Source organism: Dipodomys spectabilis, unplaced genomic scaffold (genome assembly GCF_019054845.1).
Source record: "Dipodomys spectabilis isolate Male_0828 unplaced genomic scaffold, ASM1905484v1 ptg000608l, whole genome shotgun sequence".
In the NCBI taxonomy this organism is placed as follows: domain Eukaryota; kingdom Metazoa; phylum Chordata; class Mammalia; order Rodentia; family Heteromyidae; genus Dipodomys; species Dipodomys spectabilis.
This window is the reverse complement of record NW_024871285.1, coordinates 44,504-62,038: the sequence shown is the minus strand read 5'-3', so window position 1 is coordinate 62,038 and position 17,535 is coordinate 44,504.

The window sequence follows — 17,535 nt, the reverse complement described above, 5'->3', positions numbered from 1 at the left end:
ATCGTATCTATTCACACTAATATAATAAACCCCGTATTTTTTAGATTTGAATATCCCATCATACTGACTGAAAATCAATATTGTGGATATGCTTGTTAGATTTACATTTCAAAAATAAAGAAACAAAAAGAATGTGTCAAGTGGCGCTGTAGCTCAAGTGGTAGGGCACTTGCCTTGAGCTGAAGAGCCCAGGGACAGTGCCCACGCCTACAGTTCAAGCCCCACGACCGACAAAAAAAAAAGCATGTGTCATCTCCAGACTGTGGATGCATTTGAAGTTGTTTTGTACATACAAAGATTTCTTCATTAATAGTTCTTTTGTTGGAGTAATTATCACAAATTTAACAAATAAGGCTTTTTGAATATCTTTTCGAATATAAATAACATCTCAGAGCGAGTCTTACAATTTCTGAAAACCCTTTGAATATTTTAATATTATTTCAGTTCATTGACTATAGAGCTAAAGACATTTCTGCAATAAACATTGTTAAAATCTGAAAAAGTAAGTGGGTATATAGGCTTTTTATGCATCATTTTATGGAAAGCCAGTTTTTATGAAACTAAAAGAAATAGAATAAAAGAATGTAAGTGAATTGGGGAAGCTAATTATTAGTATAACTTTGTTTTCTATTAGCATAGTCCTTTGAATGTAGCTGATGCAGTTAAATTATGTCCTTTGTGTCACTGTGCTTCAGTTATTTTTAAAATCTTTGTAGATATAATAGTGAATTTGTAGTATAAATAAAGGTCTTTGAAAATGATTTGGATTAATCTTGTGTTTTGTGTCCTACTCCCAAGAAAATGAGTTATTTTCAAGTATTAATAGTTTATGACTGAATCTTCTGTATCATAAGAAATTTTGAAAAAATGTAGTAGTATTGATGTCTTTTTTTTTTGGGGGGGGGGGTGGGTCCGGTAGTGGGGCCTGAACTCTGGGCCTGGGCGCTTTCCCTCAGCTCTTCAGCTCAAGGGAAAAGCTCTACAACTTAAGCCACAGCACCATTTGCAGCTTTTTTCTTTTTGCTTATGTAGTGCTGAGGAATTGAACCTCATGCATGCAAGGCAAGCGCTCTGTCACTGAGCCCCTTCCCAGCCCTTTATGTCTTTTTAAACCAATTGTATTCACAAGTTGGAGAATCTTTAATTCATGCTTAGGTCTTGGAATCTATGATTTTTAACCTCTTGTTCCTAACATTAATGATAGGTCAGACGGCATTTTTGGGTATATGAAAGGTAAAATATTTTTCTGAGGTCAAAATTGATTTTTATCAGTCTGGCTTTAATGGCATTTTAAAGTAGTACCTTTCGCTCAAAATATTGGGTATAAAAAGCAATCAAAACACTTCTAATGGTAAACAACTTAGGTGAGCTACAATGTGGAAATGATTGGTCCATAAGACCTGCAGTCTGTTTCCATCAGGAATTGGGGAGGTCATTCTTTCAGTAAGACTTTGTTAAACAGTGATAGGGTCCCCAGGCAGTGCAGTGTTGAGTGAAGGGATACAATATGATTTCTACTATTTTGAGCTAGAAATCAAGAATGTTATACTTTATCAGTTCCTTTCACCAGGGAGATATGCATTGATTATGAATTTTGAGTTTTCATATTACCATTACCTATTTTCTTTTTTGGGGGGGGGGGGTCCGGTCATGGGGCATGAACTCTGGGCCTGGGTGCTGTCCCTCAGCTCTTCAGCTCAAGGCTAGCGCTCTACCACTTGAGCCACAGCGCCACTTCCGGCTTTTTTCTTTTTGCTTATGTGGTGCTGGGGAATCGAACCCAGGGCCTCAGGCATGCAAGGCAAGCGCTCTACCACTGATCCACCTTCCCAGCCCGCGTTACCTATTTTCTAACAAATATAAAGTGAAATATTATGAGTGTACACAATAATTCTGAGAATTTCTCCTAGAAATTGTAGACTAAGTGCTGGTATTTTAGTCATAAAATAGAATGAGGTTAATTGATACAGTGGGAGATGTATCTCAGGATAACACTTACCATGTGTGCAATGTTGTACTAGTAATTCCAACTCTGAAGACTTCAGTATCATCATCTGAGAATTAATAATGTAAATAGTTCCACTTTATGGAATTATTGTGAGGATTAAATTAGATACCATGGTTAAAGAACGTGGAAAAACAATCAATTAGCATTTGGCACATTCTACCTGTTATTTTATCATTTGATGAATTCTAACATTTTTGCCGTGATTCTATATACTGTCTCTTAATGATGTGCAATGTAATGTATTGATATTCATTGCATTGATCACTTTTCTGTCACTATTAGGAAAATACTTGCAAAGAAAATTTCTTTTTTTTCTTTTTGGTCGTGGGCCTGAACTCTGGGCCTGGATGCTGTCTCTCAGCTCTTCAGCTCAAGGCTAGCGCTCTACCACTTGAGCCACAGCAGGACTTCTGGCTTTTTTTTCTGCTTATGTGGGGCTGAGGAATCTAACCCAGGGCCTCATACATGAAAGGCAAGCACTCTAACACTGAGATACCTTCCCAGCCCTGCAAAGAAAATTTCTCAGGAGGAAACTATTATATTGACTCATGGTTTAAGAGAACGCAGTTTAAGATGTCTCCATTGTTTTTAAGTATATTTTTATTATCTTAACTAGTTGTACAAGGAATTTCCATCCAATAAATCATTTTTTAAGTATAATGGATCTTTATATAACTTTTCCCTACCCTTCCAAACCTCACCCCACCTTCATTTTTACTAATTTCATACTATCTGCATTGAATATACTGTCTTCACTCTCTTCCTGCATAACTCTCTTTATTCCTTCCCTTTGATTTCCCCTCATATCTTCCAAGTGATAATTTCCTGGTATTCATTTTGTTGGATTAAAAGTTCAATTTTATAAAAAAACTACACCTTTTAAATACTCCTCTGCAAATAGCATGCTTTGGTTAATATTGTTTTGTAAACTTGTATAAAGTTCTAGCTTCCAAATATGAGACAGAACATGGGTCCTTTGTGTATCTGGTTCTGACTTAGTTTACTTTACATATTTTTAGATCTATCTATTTCTTTGCAAATAATGTAACAATCTTCATAATTGATAGGTGCAATCCAATTGTGTATATATGACACACTTTCTCCAACCATCCCTCTGCCAAAGGGGATCTGGGCTGTTCCCATAACTTGGCTATGGTGAATAGTGCAGTAGTGAATATGGTTGTGGAAGTGTTTTTACTGTAACCTTTTGGAGGAATTCATCACTATCTTTCTGGGAGCAATCCTCTAACCTGTTTTCCAGAATAAGCACATCCTTCCCTTCATCTCCAACAAAAAGTATTGCAAATCCTCAAAAACACACTACCCCATACAGGTCTCAATAAGCTAAAACCACACTGTGCCCATATTCTTTCAATACATTTTCCATAATTGTACATATAATTTAGTGAGAACCTTCTATGTACTTTCCTAATGTGGGAATGAGGGACATCACAACAGAGTAAAAGATATATACAATTAAAATAGTTATTATCATATTTAAAATCTTGTTAAGCTCTAACTCATAGCCTCACTTACTATTATTTTAATCTTTATTTGACTATCTCCTAAATTATGACAGGTGAGTTAAATACAAAGGCAAAAAGTGTGGTTTGATTTTGACACTCATGTGTGGGGATGCACAATATAGGCAAATAGATGGATTGGAATTAATAGCAATTATCCATTCTGGTAAAGTAGAGATAATTTTCCCAAACTGATTCTCACAATTCATATTCCATTCAACAAAAAGAAACCTGTAACAATTCCTTTTGTATTGCACTTTATTAACTTTTGTATCCATTATATTTTATAATGAAGGATGATTTCATAAATCTATTGTAGATACAAAAATATGTTAAAATATTTCTCTCTGAATCCATTGATACATACATACACATATATATTACACAGGTTACAAAGCTAATTTATATGCTTCACATATGCTAGACCAATGTTTGACCACTGAGCTGTACTGTCTAGTTATAATCCAAATAATGTTTTAAATCATGACTTTTAAACTTTCATTCCTAGTATGCTTTTTCAAAATTATATGTGATAAAATGGGATCCATAGTCTATCCACCCTAGCAAATTTATTGTTATTTTGAATATTTCCACTGCCTTTCCACTTTCAAAGTCTTGTGTTTGTTATTGATAAAGATTTTACTTTGCTTCTTTTCTCTCTTCATTCTTTTGCCCTTTAGAGATTACCTGTTCTTTCTTTTATGTCTTTGGAAATTATCATATTCCTATTACAATTTCTTTACATTGTAACAGGTATATACAATGCTTTATTTTCTATTTTATTTTTTCCCATTTTGGCTGACTTTTAGTCCAAACTATTAGATAGGCTAAAAAGAAACTTGACTCAGGACACTTTATTTTTCTCCTTCTCTTCTCTGAAGCCTTTCTGTTTTTTGAAACACAGGAGCAATGACATATAGCTCCTATGTGGTCCATCATTCTTTCCACTCTCATTCTCCTCTGTTGTACAGCTCAAGTTGTTATCATTCAACTTTATTATGCTACAGCGTTATCTAAATCTTAACTCATTCCTAAAATAATTTTAGTTGTTTCAAGTATTCTCTAAAGACATATCTATATATACTCTATATATAATATCTGAGGTCTTGTGTTTTCACAAGGTACAAAATATGAGTGACTATCAAATATCTAGATATCTCTGCAGAATATTGGTTCATCTGCTCAATAAAATCGTATGTAAATTCAAGGAATACAAGTCAGTCAGAACAACCTTGTAAAATGGTGTAGCTTAAGCCTTCATACTAGCTTTGAATCTTATTTCCATGTTTAGTAGTGAAGGAAACATAATTCTACAATAAGAGCAGACACATAGAAGAATGTAACAGATTTGTCAAAAATAAATTCTTACTTTTATGGTGAATAGATTTTGAAAAGTATCCCATGTCTTTATGAAATAAAAATAGAATCTTAAATGGGTGTATTGGCACTATTTTCTCTGGAGATTTAAAGAATGATCGTAGACTACTACTTCAATCATTTTTTTGTTTTGTTTTCTTTTTTGTTACTCATGGGGCTTATTTCTGGGCTTAGGCATTGTCCGTGTGCTCTTCATCTCAACTCCAGAGCCCTACCGCTTGAGCCACCGTACCACTACTGTTTTTCTAGTGGTTTACTGGAGATAAGAGTCTCATGGACTTTCCTGCCCCGGCTGGCTTTAAACCACAATACTCAGATCTCCGACTTCTGACTAGCTAGGATTACAGGTGTAAGCCACAGGCACCCGGCCTACCTCAATCCTTATATAAAAAAATTAAAATAAAAAATGATTATCAAACTAAATGAGAGATGTAAAAACCTAAAAAAACATAAATGTAAAAATTCATGACATTGGACAGTAAAGGTTTCTAAAACTTTGACGTGGAAAGCATTAGTGGCTAAAGAAAAGCAAGAATAAACTGGATTATATCAAGTGATAACTTTTCATAATACAAAGGACACTATAACCGAAGTGAAAACATCCAACAGATGGAGGGAACATATTTGTTAATGCTATAATGTTAATGCTACAATGATTCTGAAACTTAAGCATTTTTATATCTTCTAATTCTATATAAAGTTTTGTCTAAATAGGATATTTCTTTAAAGAACATATGTAAATTAATACTCAAGATGAGGAGCATATGAAATAAGCTCCTCTTTAGTATCTAAGAAAAAAGAGAAAGAATACTGACTAGTATGACCCTAATATAAAAAGATGACACAAAATATAGTAATGCATTTGTGGAGAAATTGATATACTCCTCATATTGATTTTATTTGTATAATACTGCAATCATTTTAGCAAGCAAGTTTTCAAGTCTTTAAAAGGTCAAAGAGAATTGTAGAGGATCCATTCATTACACTTCTATGAATGTATTTTTTTTAAATTTATTTATTTATTTATTTGTTCATTTATTTTTTTGCAAAGTATGTACAGAGGGGTTACAATTACATGTGCAAGATAATGAGTATATTTTTTATAAAGTATTGTAACGTCTGCTTTGTTTCCCATTCCCATCTTTTCCCATCCTCCTCCTGCCCTCCCCCACAGTCCTCCCCTCTCCCATACCCCCCACCACTCACAAACCAAAGTTGTAAAGTTCGTTTTGGACATAATGACTTGTACATCGCATTTTGGCTATGGGTCCACCTCTATCCCTATTTAAACGAATTGTTTTTCCCCTTCCCATCCACAAATTATACCGACATGAAATACAGTGAAAGCAGTTGTTATACAATGGGGGAGGGACTTACAAATTAAAAAAGAAATGATCTTATGAATGTGTCATAAACAATCGCTTGAAAGCAAATAAAAAACTTTCGAATACATATCTTAGGGTTCATTTCATTAACATCACCTTATCTGACTTTCTCTGCTTTACTCAAACTTTCGTTTGCATGCTGAACTCGCTAACATTGGTCAGCTCTCCCAGAATTGGAAGACAAAATTGGACTGGTTCCTGTGGATGGACAGTATAAGTGGCTTTCATCCAAGCTAGCATGCAGACCGGAGAAACCCGGGTTAGAAAGATGTGGTCTACTTGTATTTAGAGGCTGATCTCTCCTTTGGGGAAGATGTAGATCATTGAGAATTTGAGCCCTGAAAAACAATTTTGTTTTAAGGCGTCGAATTTCTTTTTTTTTTTTTAATGAAAATATTTTTTATTATACTCAGTGACTCCTTACAAAGAATAGAATATAAAATATGTTCTTTGTATATACTGCGAAAATTTCATTCATTCCCTAGGGCTTTCCCATTCAGAGATTCATAGGACAGATGATTTTGCCAGAAAATAACTTGAGTAAAAAGGCTGTGCCTCTAGCTGAGCTTCATGCCTATAATTGGTTGTAGGTCTTCATATTCAATTCACAATTAGGTTTTTACTAACTCTATACATGCAGCTTCAAGTTAATTATCAGAAGTAAATTCAAGTCGATATACTTTGCAGTATTAGAGACTGCATTTCCAGTAATCATTCTTTTTTTGTTTTGTTTTTTTGTTTTTTTTTTTAAATTTAATTTAATTTTATTTGTGAACATACTGTACAGAGGAGTTACAGTTACATGGGCAGGATAATGCGTACATTTCTTACCAAGCATTGCAGCCTCCTCCTTTGTTTACCCTTCACATCCCTTCCCAGCCTCCCCCCTCCCCCCCTAATCCCAATCCTTCTCCTTCCCTCCCCCCCCCCCCCCCGCACCAACGTTGTAAAGCTCGTTTTGGACATGACAACTTGTACTTCTCATTGTTGCAACAGGTCCACCTGTATCCTTAAACAACTGGTTTTTCCCCATCTACGAATGTATTAAAGAGAAGTAATAAACTTGTTTGGACAGAGAATTGTAGTTCATTGACAGTACACTTGAATAGTATTTGTGTTACCCTGGAAATAATCCCCAAAAACAAACTTTGAAAAGACACACTATAGAGGATGCATGCTGGACAAATTCCTGTTACAGAATTTTATATCTATTTTAATGTCTGTTCTAATATTTATAGCATTTCTATTTGAAGAAATGCAAGTTTGTGAAAATTAGGCTTTGAAAACCTATGAAGGTACAATTCACTTCCAAAGTACTAAAATGTATACAATAAAAGGAGATAATATATTGTAAGTTAATTACATGTCAGCAAAAAACTATTGTTAAAAATTCTTCACACAAAATGCAGAATACTTATAAAGATATTTTTGGTGTTGGCTAAAAACTTTGTAAACTAATGCGTTTTAAACAAAATGTGATTTCTGTTTATTTTGAGGGGTTTTTTTTGTCTGTTATTTTGAGTTTATACAGAGATAACTCAATCAAAAAGTCTATGTGATAACTGGAATACCTAGGAATTATGCATCACTTATAAGTAATTGATAACCTTTTCTGGAAGAAAATTTTAGCAAATAACAGAAGACACAAATCTATGCATCTGTATTTTATGAAAGCCATACATTACTTGCTTAGTCCAATTGCTTTTCTCTACTTTGATAAGAAACCAAATTATTCTCAAGACAAGAGCCAAAAGCATTGAAAAGAAACAAAATACACAATCATCTAGATTTATTTGTGAAAATAACAAATGAAATAAAACAATTACTCTTAAGGGGCTCCAATATTAGTATCAATGAAGTGGTTCCTGAATGCCAACATCTATTGAATTTTTAGAATTTCTGCGAACATATAAAAACTAGAACAAGAAAACAAATATAGTCTTAGAGTGAGCCAGCCTTGAAATCATTTTCTTCATTGTTTTGAAATTACAAAACATTGATATTCCTTTGCATTGGAAATCATTTAAAAACATTTATCACTTATTATAATTCAAGTAACAAGCAAGAGTAATTTTATATAATCATTAAAATATCATTTTATTACTATTGTAAAATAGAATTAAAGACCAGTCCCAATATTTTACCTACCCATCATTATTCTTAATTCCTAATCATTACCTAAATATCTTAATCTAAATAGTCATGTCTTTAACATAGACATAAATATTGCATACATTTTAACTTAACATTTTCCAAGGGCATGTATTCATGTTTCTAAGAAATGTTCACAGCAGTTAAAAGATGCTTTTGTAAAATTAATGTGATACATTTTCTTGTTGTGGTTATTGTTTGCAAGGCGTGGGCATTGTCCCTAAGCCTTTTTATGCTCAAGAAAAGCATTCTACAACTTGAGGCACAGAGCTAATTTCTGTTTTTAGTGGTTAATTGGAAATAAGAATCTAAAAATTAATTTTCTGTCTGGACTAATTTCGAATATAATTCTAAGATCTCAGCACAAGAATAGCTTGAATTAGGGGCTGGGAAGGTGGCTCAGTGGTAGAGCGCTTGCCTTGCATTCCTGAGGCCCTGGGTTCGATTCCTCAGCACCACATAAGCAATAAGAAAAAAGCCGGAAGTGGTGCTGTGGCTCAAGTGGTAGAGTGCTGGCCTTGAGCTGAAGAGATGAGGGACAGCGCCCAGGCCCAGAGTTCAGGCCCCACGACCAGACCAAAAAAAAAAAGAATAGCTTGAATTATAAGCGTGAGTTACCGGCACTTGGTTTGATGAATTAAAAAATTTGATTATGTTTAATATTTTTTTCACTTAATGTATATCATTCTACACATAAATTTAGATATATGTATATATTTCTGACAAATAATCTCTAAAAATGTATCTTTCTACACATAACATATATATATATATATATATATATATATATATACAGAGAGAGAGACAAAGAGAGAGACAGAGAGAGACAGAGAGAGAGAGAGAGAGGACAGACTCCCTCTAAAACTTTTATGCTACTATTTTGACCTTTTTCATTTCAAAGATATATAGTCTATTTTTCTAAAAGTTTCTTAGAATAAAATAACTAATATTTCAATAGAAAGTAGAGTTTATTACTTTCAAGGAAATTTTAGATATGCATTTGATATAGTAGTAACATTTACAGTATATCACTTGAAAAATTTATGTTGAAACTCTTAAATATTTGTGTGTAGTGATGGGGAGAGAGGAAGTTAATTAATATTGTTTAGGAATTTGCAATGCTTCGAAAATCTATTCCATAATTTGTTATAAGTACATAGTCAAGCTATCTGATGTGGTTTAGTTTTTTGTTTCTTTATTTGTTCAAAATTTTAATATGGATGCATTCACTGTGGTGATATTAAACTTATTAATGAAAAGACAAATAATAACAAAATCATAGACACAAAACAGACTTTCAATAATTAGCACTTCTGATGCTAATAATAATTTTGATGAAGATGATGATGATGACCACAGTGTATCATGATAACGACAATGTTTTGATTGAAAAGGAAGAAACTTTAGACATCTTTAAAGCTAGATTCCCACATTGAATTCATAGTAATAAATGACGTTGGATTACATACAATAAGAATAACAAGAGGAGAGATTCAATATCAGGAAATACAGTCACATAAACAGGTAGAGACAGTAAAATTCCTAATGTTATTCCTGCATACTCCTGTATACTCACTTTTCTTGGTAGTATTTTTTTTTTTTTCTGGGTTTTTTTGGTCGGTTGTGGTGCTTGAACTCTAGGCCTAGGCGCTGTCCCTCAGCTTTTCAGCTTAAGGTGAGCGCTCTGCCAGTTGAACTACAGCACCACTTCCGGTTTTCTGGTAGTTTATTGGAGATAGGAGTGTCACGGTCTTTCCTGCCCAGCTTGGCTTTGAATAGTGATCCTCAGATCTCAAGCTCCTGAGTAGCTAGGATTAAACGTGTGTGAAGAGCTAAAGTAACTCCATTTTAATATGAAGCCCCTTCAGCTCTCTTGCCCTCAGAGTAACCCCCAAAGAGAGCTGTGCTGCCAAAGAGAAAAATAGTTCTCAGAAAAACCCCAGGTTGCCGCCAACCCTGCCCACCCTTAAGGAACAGAACAGTTGCCCAGGTGTTCCAGCAGAAAAAGGGAAGTGTGATCAGGGAGGACTTAAACCCCCTAACTTGTGAACTTTCTTGTGTGGAAACCCCCTGAACTTGTGAACTTGGTTGTGTGGAAACCCCCTACACTTGTTTGTTTGATACTATAAAAGCTGCGCTAATTTTGAATTTTGAGCTTGGGGCCTCTTAGCATCACTGGTTACCAAGTGCGCAGAAGACCAAGCTCGAGCTTGCAATAAACGACTCGTTGATGTTTGCATTGATCATAGTCTCTAGTGGGGCATGCGAAATCTGGGCACTTCACTGTGAGCCAGCAGTGCCTGGCTTGTTGGTATTGTTTTTTAATAAATCAAATAATTTATTTCCACATTTTGATGGACTAAGATATAGTTTTCAACTTATGGTGATTAGTTCAAATAACATTCTCATATAGATACTATTCAAAAACCAATGATATGTTAAGACTATGATCTTCAATACTGCTGTGAACACATGACACAATTTACATAATAGCACTTACATGTTGTCTTAAAAGGACACAGGCCGTAGAGCCAGGAGGTAAAATTTATTTTTATTTCTGCATGAAACAATTTGTAACTTTATACCAACAAACTGAATTTGACTCTTTCCTTATTTGTAAGCTAAGGTGGAAAATGTAAGGACTCTTCACTTTTCCTTTTTCCTGGTCTACAAGTCAACAGTATTTCTGGTAAATTACATTCATTTACAGATGAGAAATGTAAGGCCAACAGTCAATGTAGTGAGTAAATAATGATACTAGAATTTGTGTCTGAGCTCTTCACTCTGTGTGTTTACAAGGAGAGTAATTTAGTGATGGAGAGGACCAATATGAAAAGACTATGGGGAAAAAGCATACTTTCGAAATGGTTGTTTTAGGACTAGGTGACCAGTGATGAGTATTTGAAATAGGCTAGTGTTAGGGGCATAAAAAGGAGTACATAGAAATCATATTAGTGACAGAAACTGAGAACATCTTGATCATTCATCTTATCTAGTGGGCGAGAGTAGAAGGATAAGAAGAAATCTGAAGTGCTTCCACTTCTCTGGCTGGCAACTGTGTTAGTGATATTCTTGTGATAATGACTACAGGTGAAAAAGATGGATTTAGAGGTAAAAATTCTCTGATAGTTCTAAAATTTATGTTAAAAAGATGCAAAGATATGTCTGTTTAGATATCATCAATATATCCACGACCATTAATGTGAAAAAGAATAATAAAATTGGGATAATTATTGGAGGGAAGAGGAAAAGGAAAGTTCTGACACAAACGTGGGCAATGTGCGCACCAGTGTGGACAAGATTGGAAGAAAGGGATAAATAAGGGGAAAAAAAGTAATAAACACAGATTTACAGAAGTAAAGGCAGGAAAGAATTTTCAGGAAGATATTGTAGGAAATATATTATCTGGATTTGAAAACTAAAGGGACATAGACAAGCAAGTTCAATAAGAACAGTGTTTTGGTGAAAGTCATATTAGTAAAACGTTGAGATATGAATGTGAAGCCATAAAATTGTGGATTCATGAATTCAACAGATCCTGTTGATTTTAAATGTTGGGACAAAATGCTTTTATCCTAACCTTAGAAGAATTATACAGATATAACTGTCATGAACTTTACTTAGAGGTATTCTGTGAATATTTTTGAAGATTTGTTTAGCCAAGAGACTATAGATTGAATTACAGCACAAACAAGCCTAATGTATCCTACAGTTCCGATGAGTGACCAATGAATCTATATCAGGTTGGGATTTTATTGAAATATCTTTAGATATGTTTGTATATTTTATCACCTACTCATTATAAATGTAGGATAAGTAACACTAGGTATTAGGTATTAGAGCTTTTTGGATGTAACTGAAGACTCCTCAATTGATTCTTCTTTAGAATAGAAAATGCTTCAATAGGCATTGACACATCATAACTGCCACATATTCTTTTTAAGTGTAGTTCTTTTTAGGGATATCTCCATGCTGAAATAGCTCTATCAATCAACCTGCCACAAATTCTTATATGTAGGAAGTGCTCTAATAAACTTCAAGCTTTTATTGAATGGAAGAGTTCAGACATTACCCTCACTACCTGGATTAAATGCTTAAAAAGACAATATATTGTGTTTAATGCCTTCCTTCCATTTTCTCATACATATTGTGAAGTAGTGAAGCACTCTGATGTAACAATAATACAGTGGTGACTTGTATTAACACAACATCTAGTTTTCATTCAGATACTTAACTAATTAGCTCCAAATTTTGTGGATATTTATATTTCTCCTGGGAAAACTAATGAGCTCCAAGGAAATGTCCCTAAGGACATTCTTTCAATTCTAATATCACTGTTTGTCTCAAAATGCTTTAAATTCTACACACTCTAATGTGGGCATAGGGTTAAATTGTGGAACTTTTCTCCTCAGAGAGTGAGTACTACCCTATTGCTTAACATGGACAATGTACCTTCATACATAGACTGGGCGTGTGCAAAGAAGAAGTGGAAGTTGAACAATTTTCTTAGCAGTATTTACAGATAAAATGGAAATAGAGCAACTATGAACTCAAAAGGAATGTGCAAAGAAGACAAAGGCCCAAAGTAGAATGTGCCAAGAATTGCTGAAGTATAATTTATTAATGATGACTTGAGTTTCTTACTATCTCTTTTCCCACCTATGTAATATTCTCAAGCTTTTGGGGGGAAATTTCACTTGATGACTTTCAAATATTAAAAATTATCACTTGATTCTATTCTTACTCAGGACCTATTTTCTATTATTTTCTAACTTTTCTACACAATCTGAGAATTGTTTCCTATGTGTGTTTGAACATATAAGTGCCTATGTGTGTATGTGCATGTTTGTATGTATATATGTGTGCAAAAACCTCAAACTCTTATTCAGCAATCTTGCTCATAACTAGTATTCCATCACTTGAGTCATTTTTCCAATGCATTTTTTGGCTGGTTAATTATACATAGTGTCTCAAAGACTGTTCTGCCCAAGCTGGATGCAAACTGAACTTCCCAGACTCCTTTATATTCTTAGGTTATATTTCTCCAAGAGTATCAACTTTTGAACTACAAACATTTTTGTGAGTGTAAAATCTAGCTGTAGCCCAGATTTTTAAATCGAGTTCATATAAAGATAGATGAACATACACATTATATATGCTGAGTGTACACTGTTAGAAATGTAATCCTAAGCAGGGTGCCAGTGGGTCATGCCTATTATCCTAGCTAATCAGGAGGCTGAGATCTGAAGATTGCAGTTCAAATCCAGCATGAGTAGGCAAGTTTCTGAGGCACTTATCTGTAATTCACCAGGAAAGTGGAAGTGGTACTGTGGCTCAAGAGGTAGACACAAGCTTTGAGCTGAAGAGTAGAGGGATAGTGCCCAGGCCGAGAGTTCAGGCCCCACTACCAACAAAAAGAAAAAGAAAAAAAGAAAAAGAAATGTGATCTTAGCCACCAGTTCATTGCTATTATAATTCCTGCTCTCTCAACATGGCCTTTTTTCCAGTTAAATCCATGCTCTTATATCTGACTTGCTTGGAACCGGAATTATTCTTCCATTCTCCTTTTTACAAATTTGAATGATTAGCTACCATGATTTAGAGCTAGTAGAAGAAAGACAGTGGCCTCATCCTTCATGTTCCACTTAGGAGTAATGCTTTCTCTATATCACTCCCATAAGTCTACATACTGGCCTTCGCTTTATTGTTTCCAAGTTGTCTTATTTGCAGAGTCTTCTATAATGTATTGAACCATTATACTTAAACACAAAACTTCTATTTCTCTTATTCCTATTATTTCACCTTCTTTTAACTTATGTACACTTGGGTAATAATGTACAACACAAACACTGACAAAAAATGTTTCTGAAAACCTTTTGCCCAGAGCACTTAGGAAATTTGAACTTAATATACTCCAGGATAATGTTTTTTATCATGTTTTTTATTGTGAAAATGGTGGACAAAGGGGTTAGAGTTACAGAAGTAAGTTAATGAGTACATTATCTAACGAGCATTGTTACTTCCTCTTTTGTTTTTCCCCTGTCATCCCTTTTCTCCCCACCACCCCAATTCTCTCCTCCCATCCCCAAGATGTAAAGTTCGTTTTCAACATAGTGTCTTGTTCTTCTCATTTTAACAACGGGTCATACTGTATACTTCTTTCAGCATTTTATTTCCCTTCCTCTCCCCACATTAGAAAAATGTGTATGCAAGATGCAGGTCACTGACATCAAATACAGTGGAAAAAGGTTATAGCATTGAGGAAGAAAATAGAAGAGAAACAAAAAAACACATAGTACATGTTAGATACATTAAAAACTATAGTAAGAAATTAAAAAACAAGATGTTTCCCTATTTGGCGGTTCATTTCACTTAACATTGTCTTATATGGCCATATGTACATGGATAATGTTTTATAAGCCATGTAAATTCCATATTTTCTCGTTACGAAGTTGTCTCTGAAACAAGTGCTACCTCATGTCCAAAGATGTCTTTGGGCTATTTCAATGAAGCCAGAAAACACTCATTTTAAGGAACTTTTACTGGAAGTAGAAACTGAATCCAGGAAAGAAATTGACCACAAAGAAATGACAAAGTTCAAGTTAATTTGTGCTCTCGTTTTTACTGTACAAGAAAATAATCCAAGGCTTGAAGGAAACTCTGTCCCTGACTTTTTTTTAGTGTGCTCTTTACTCATAAAACTTTTCTGTAAACTTCTACTTGAGAATATTACAAAAGGAAAAAAATATGCCATTTGAAGGCCAGCATAGAAAGAAAGAAATAACATTGTTTTACAGTGTTCTACTTCAAAGACACAAAGACATGGAGTTTTAAAATGTCTTATGCATGGATATTTAACTCCTGAGATGATTCTCTAGTTGCAAAAGTCTGCTGTCCATTCCTTTATTCTGGTCCTGAGTTCGACATAGCAATAAGGATTACAAAAAGCAGGATCCAGTAAGTATGATCAGCAAAAGGAGCCTCTTTTCAAACCAGTGTTTTAAAGATGGTCCGAAAGAAATATATGAGATTTTTTGTTTGCTTGTTTGTTTATTTAGTTTGTGCCACTTCTGGGGCTTGAACTCAAAGTCTGGAACCTGTCCCTGAACAGGTGTCTTTCCTGCCCACATGCCCCCAAAGCTAGTACACTACTGCTTGAGCCAAAACTCCACTTCTGGATTTTTGGTGTTTAATTAGAGATAAGAATTTGACAGATGCTCCTGCCTGGGTTGGCTTTGAACTGAGATAGTAAGAAAGCTAAGTGACATCAACTGTATGGACTTCTCTTTTGAACCAAGACATATTAGGTGAAGTTTATTATAAAGGTAATATTTCAAAATTTTTAAAAGAAGAGAATATGTCCAGCAAAGAAGCCATAACATAAATAACTCAGCAAAAGTAGGTACACTGAATCATGTTGGAAATTTTTTTTCTGCTTGTGAAGATTACTATTGACTTCGTCATTCCTTTTGGGGAAAATTAAAGTCATATTTGTCCTTTTTCTGTTGGTATTGGGGCTTGAACTCTGATCTTGGGCAATGTCCCTCACCTCTTCAGATCAAGTTGAGTGCTCTCCCAGTTTAGTTACAGCATCACTTCCGGGTTTCAGGTGTCTAATTGAAGATAAATGTCTCATGGACTTTCCTGACCAGGCTAGGTTCAAAATACAATCGTCTGGTCTCAACCTCCTGAGTAGCTAAGATTACAGGTGGGAACCACCAGCATCTGGCTCATATTTGCATTTATGTGCACTTAATGACACTGTACACAAATAATGGAAATTTGAATCAAATGATGACATTGCAGCTTTTCAGAAAATTTGAGGTAGCAATAAATATGTCATCCTTTTCCATGTTGTTACATTAATGACTCATGTGCTATTGGACTTTTACTTTAGCATCCTCTGATGTCTACGTAGGTGGATTTAGTATAAATAATTGTTAACAGAGAAATAGAGAAAAACTGAGATTTTTAGAAAACAAAGGAGATCAGATATGAAAGAACAACATAGAATGAGATACAACTTATCACACAGAGATTAAGATCTAACCTAAGTGACTTAGAATGCTAAAGGCAATGAGGAATAAGCCTAGTTGATAAATAGTTCTTCAATAATCAAATATGGTTACCTAGAAGAGTTTCTGGTATAATTTAGTAATTATTATTATTTATTTCTTCCTTCTGGATTTATTCCTTCACTTCTATCACAACTATTAATTAGCTGGTGCCTTTTTGGTGCCACAAGTGACCAAAAAGATTTCCAAATCTCACTTAGACTACTCTTCTCATTGTGATTGGCAGTGACCACTCAAAAGCCTGACATTTCTGAATTTCCAGGATTAATTTTCACCTGATATCTAAGCACATTCCTGACTTTAATTGTCATGACTTACTAACAAAATGTTTTATTTTTCCTCAAAACAATCTTCTAATATCGGTAAAGTACATGAATTAAGAACTATTGTTAGGTCATAGTTGGAAGGAACAATTGTATATTCCAAGTGTAGGTTCTCTATTTCACATTTACTAGCTAAATGAATTTTTTGCCAGTCCTGGGGCTTGAACTCAGGGCCAGGAAATTCTTCCTGAGATTTTTTTTTTGCTTAAGGCTAGCACTCTACCACTTGAGGCACAGCACAAATTCCTTTCCTGTTTATGTGGTACTGAGTAATTGAACCCAGGGTTTTATGCATGCTAAGCAATCACTGTACCATGAAGCCACATTCCCAGAATCCTAAATGACTTTCTTAAGATGGCATTAATTTTTCATTCCATTACTAGGTATTATAATTTAGGCTAGGTGGTAGAAATGGAAATGGAAAACAATACTAAGTCCTGTAAGGCTGACATTCCTATCACATCACTAAGGAAGTACAATGCTAAGTTCTGCAGGACTCATAGGGCTGTTGCATGTGACATTATTATGTAAAAAACCATGAAAAGTCATCTCTGATATCCATAACATTCTGCTTCCACTTTCAAGTGCAAGAGCCAAAAATCTAAGCCTTTTTATTGGTTGGGTTGTTTCCTAGGAAGGAAGAAAGAGGGTGTGGAAGGTGATGTTGGAAAAATATTCATATTGGCTCCCAGT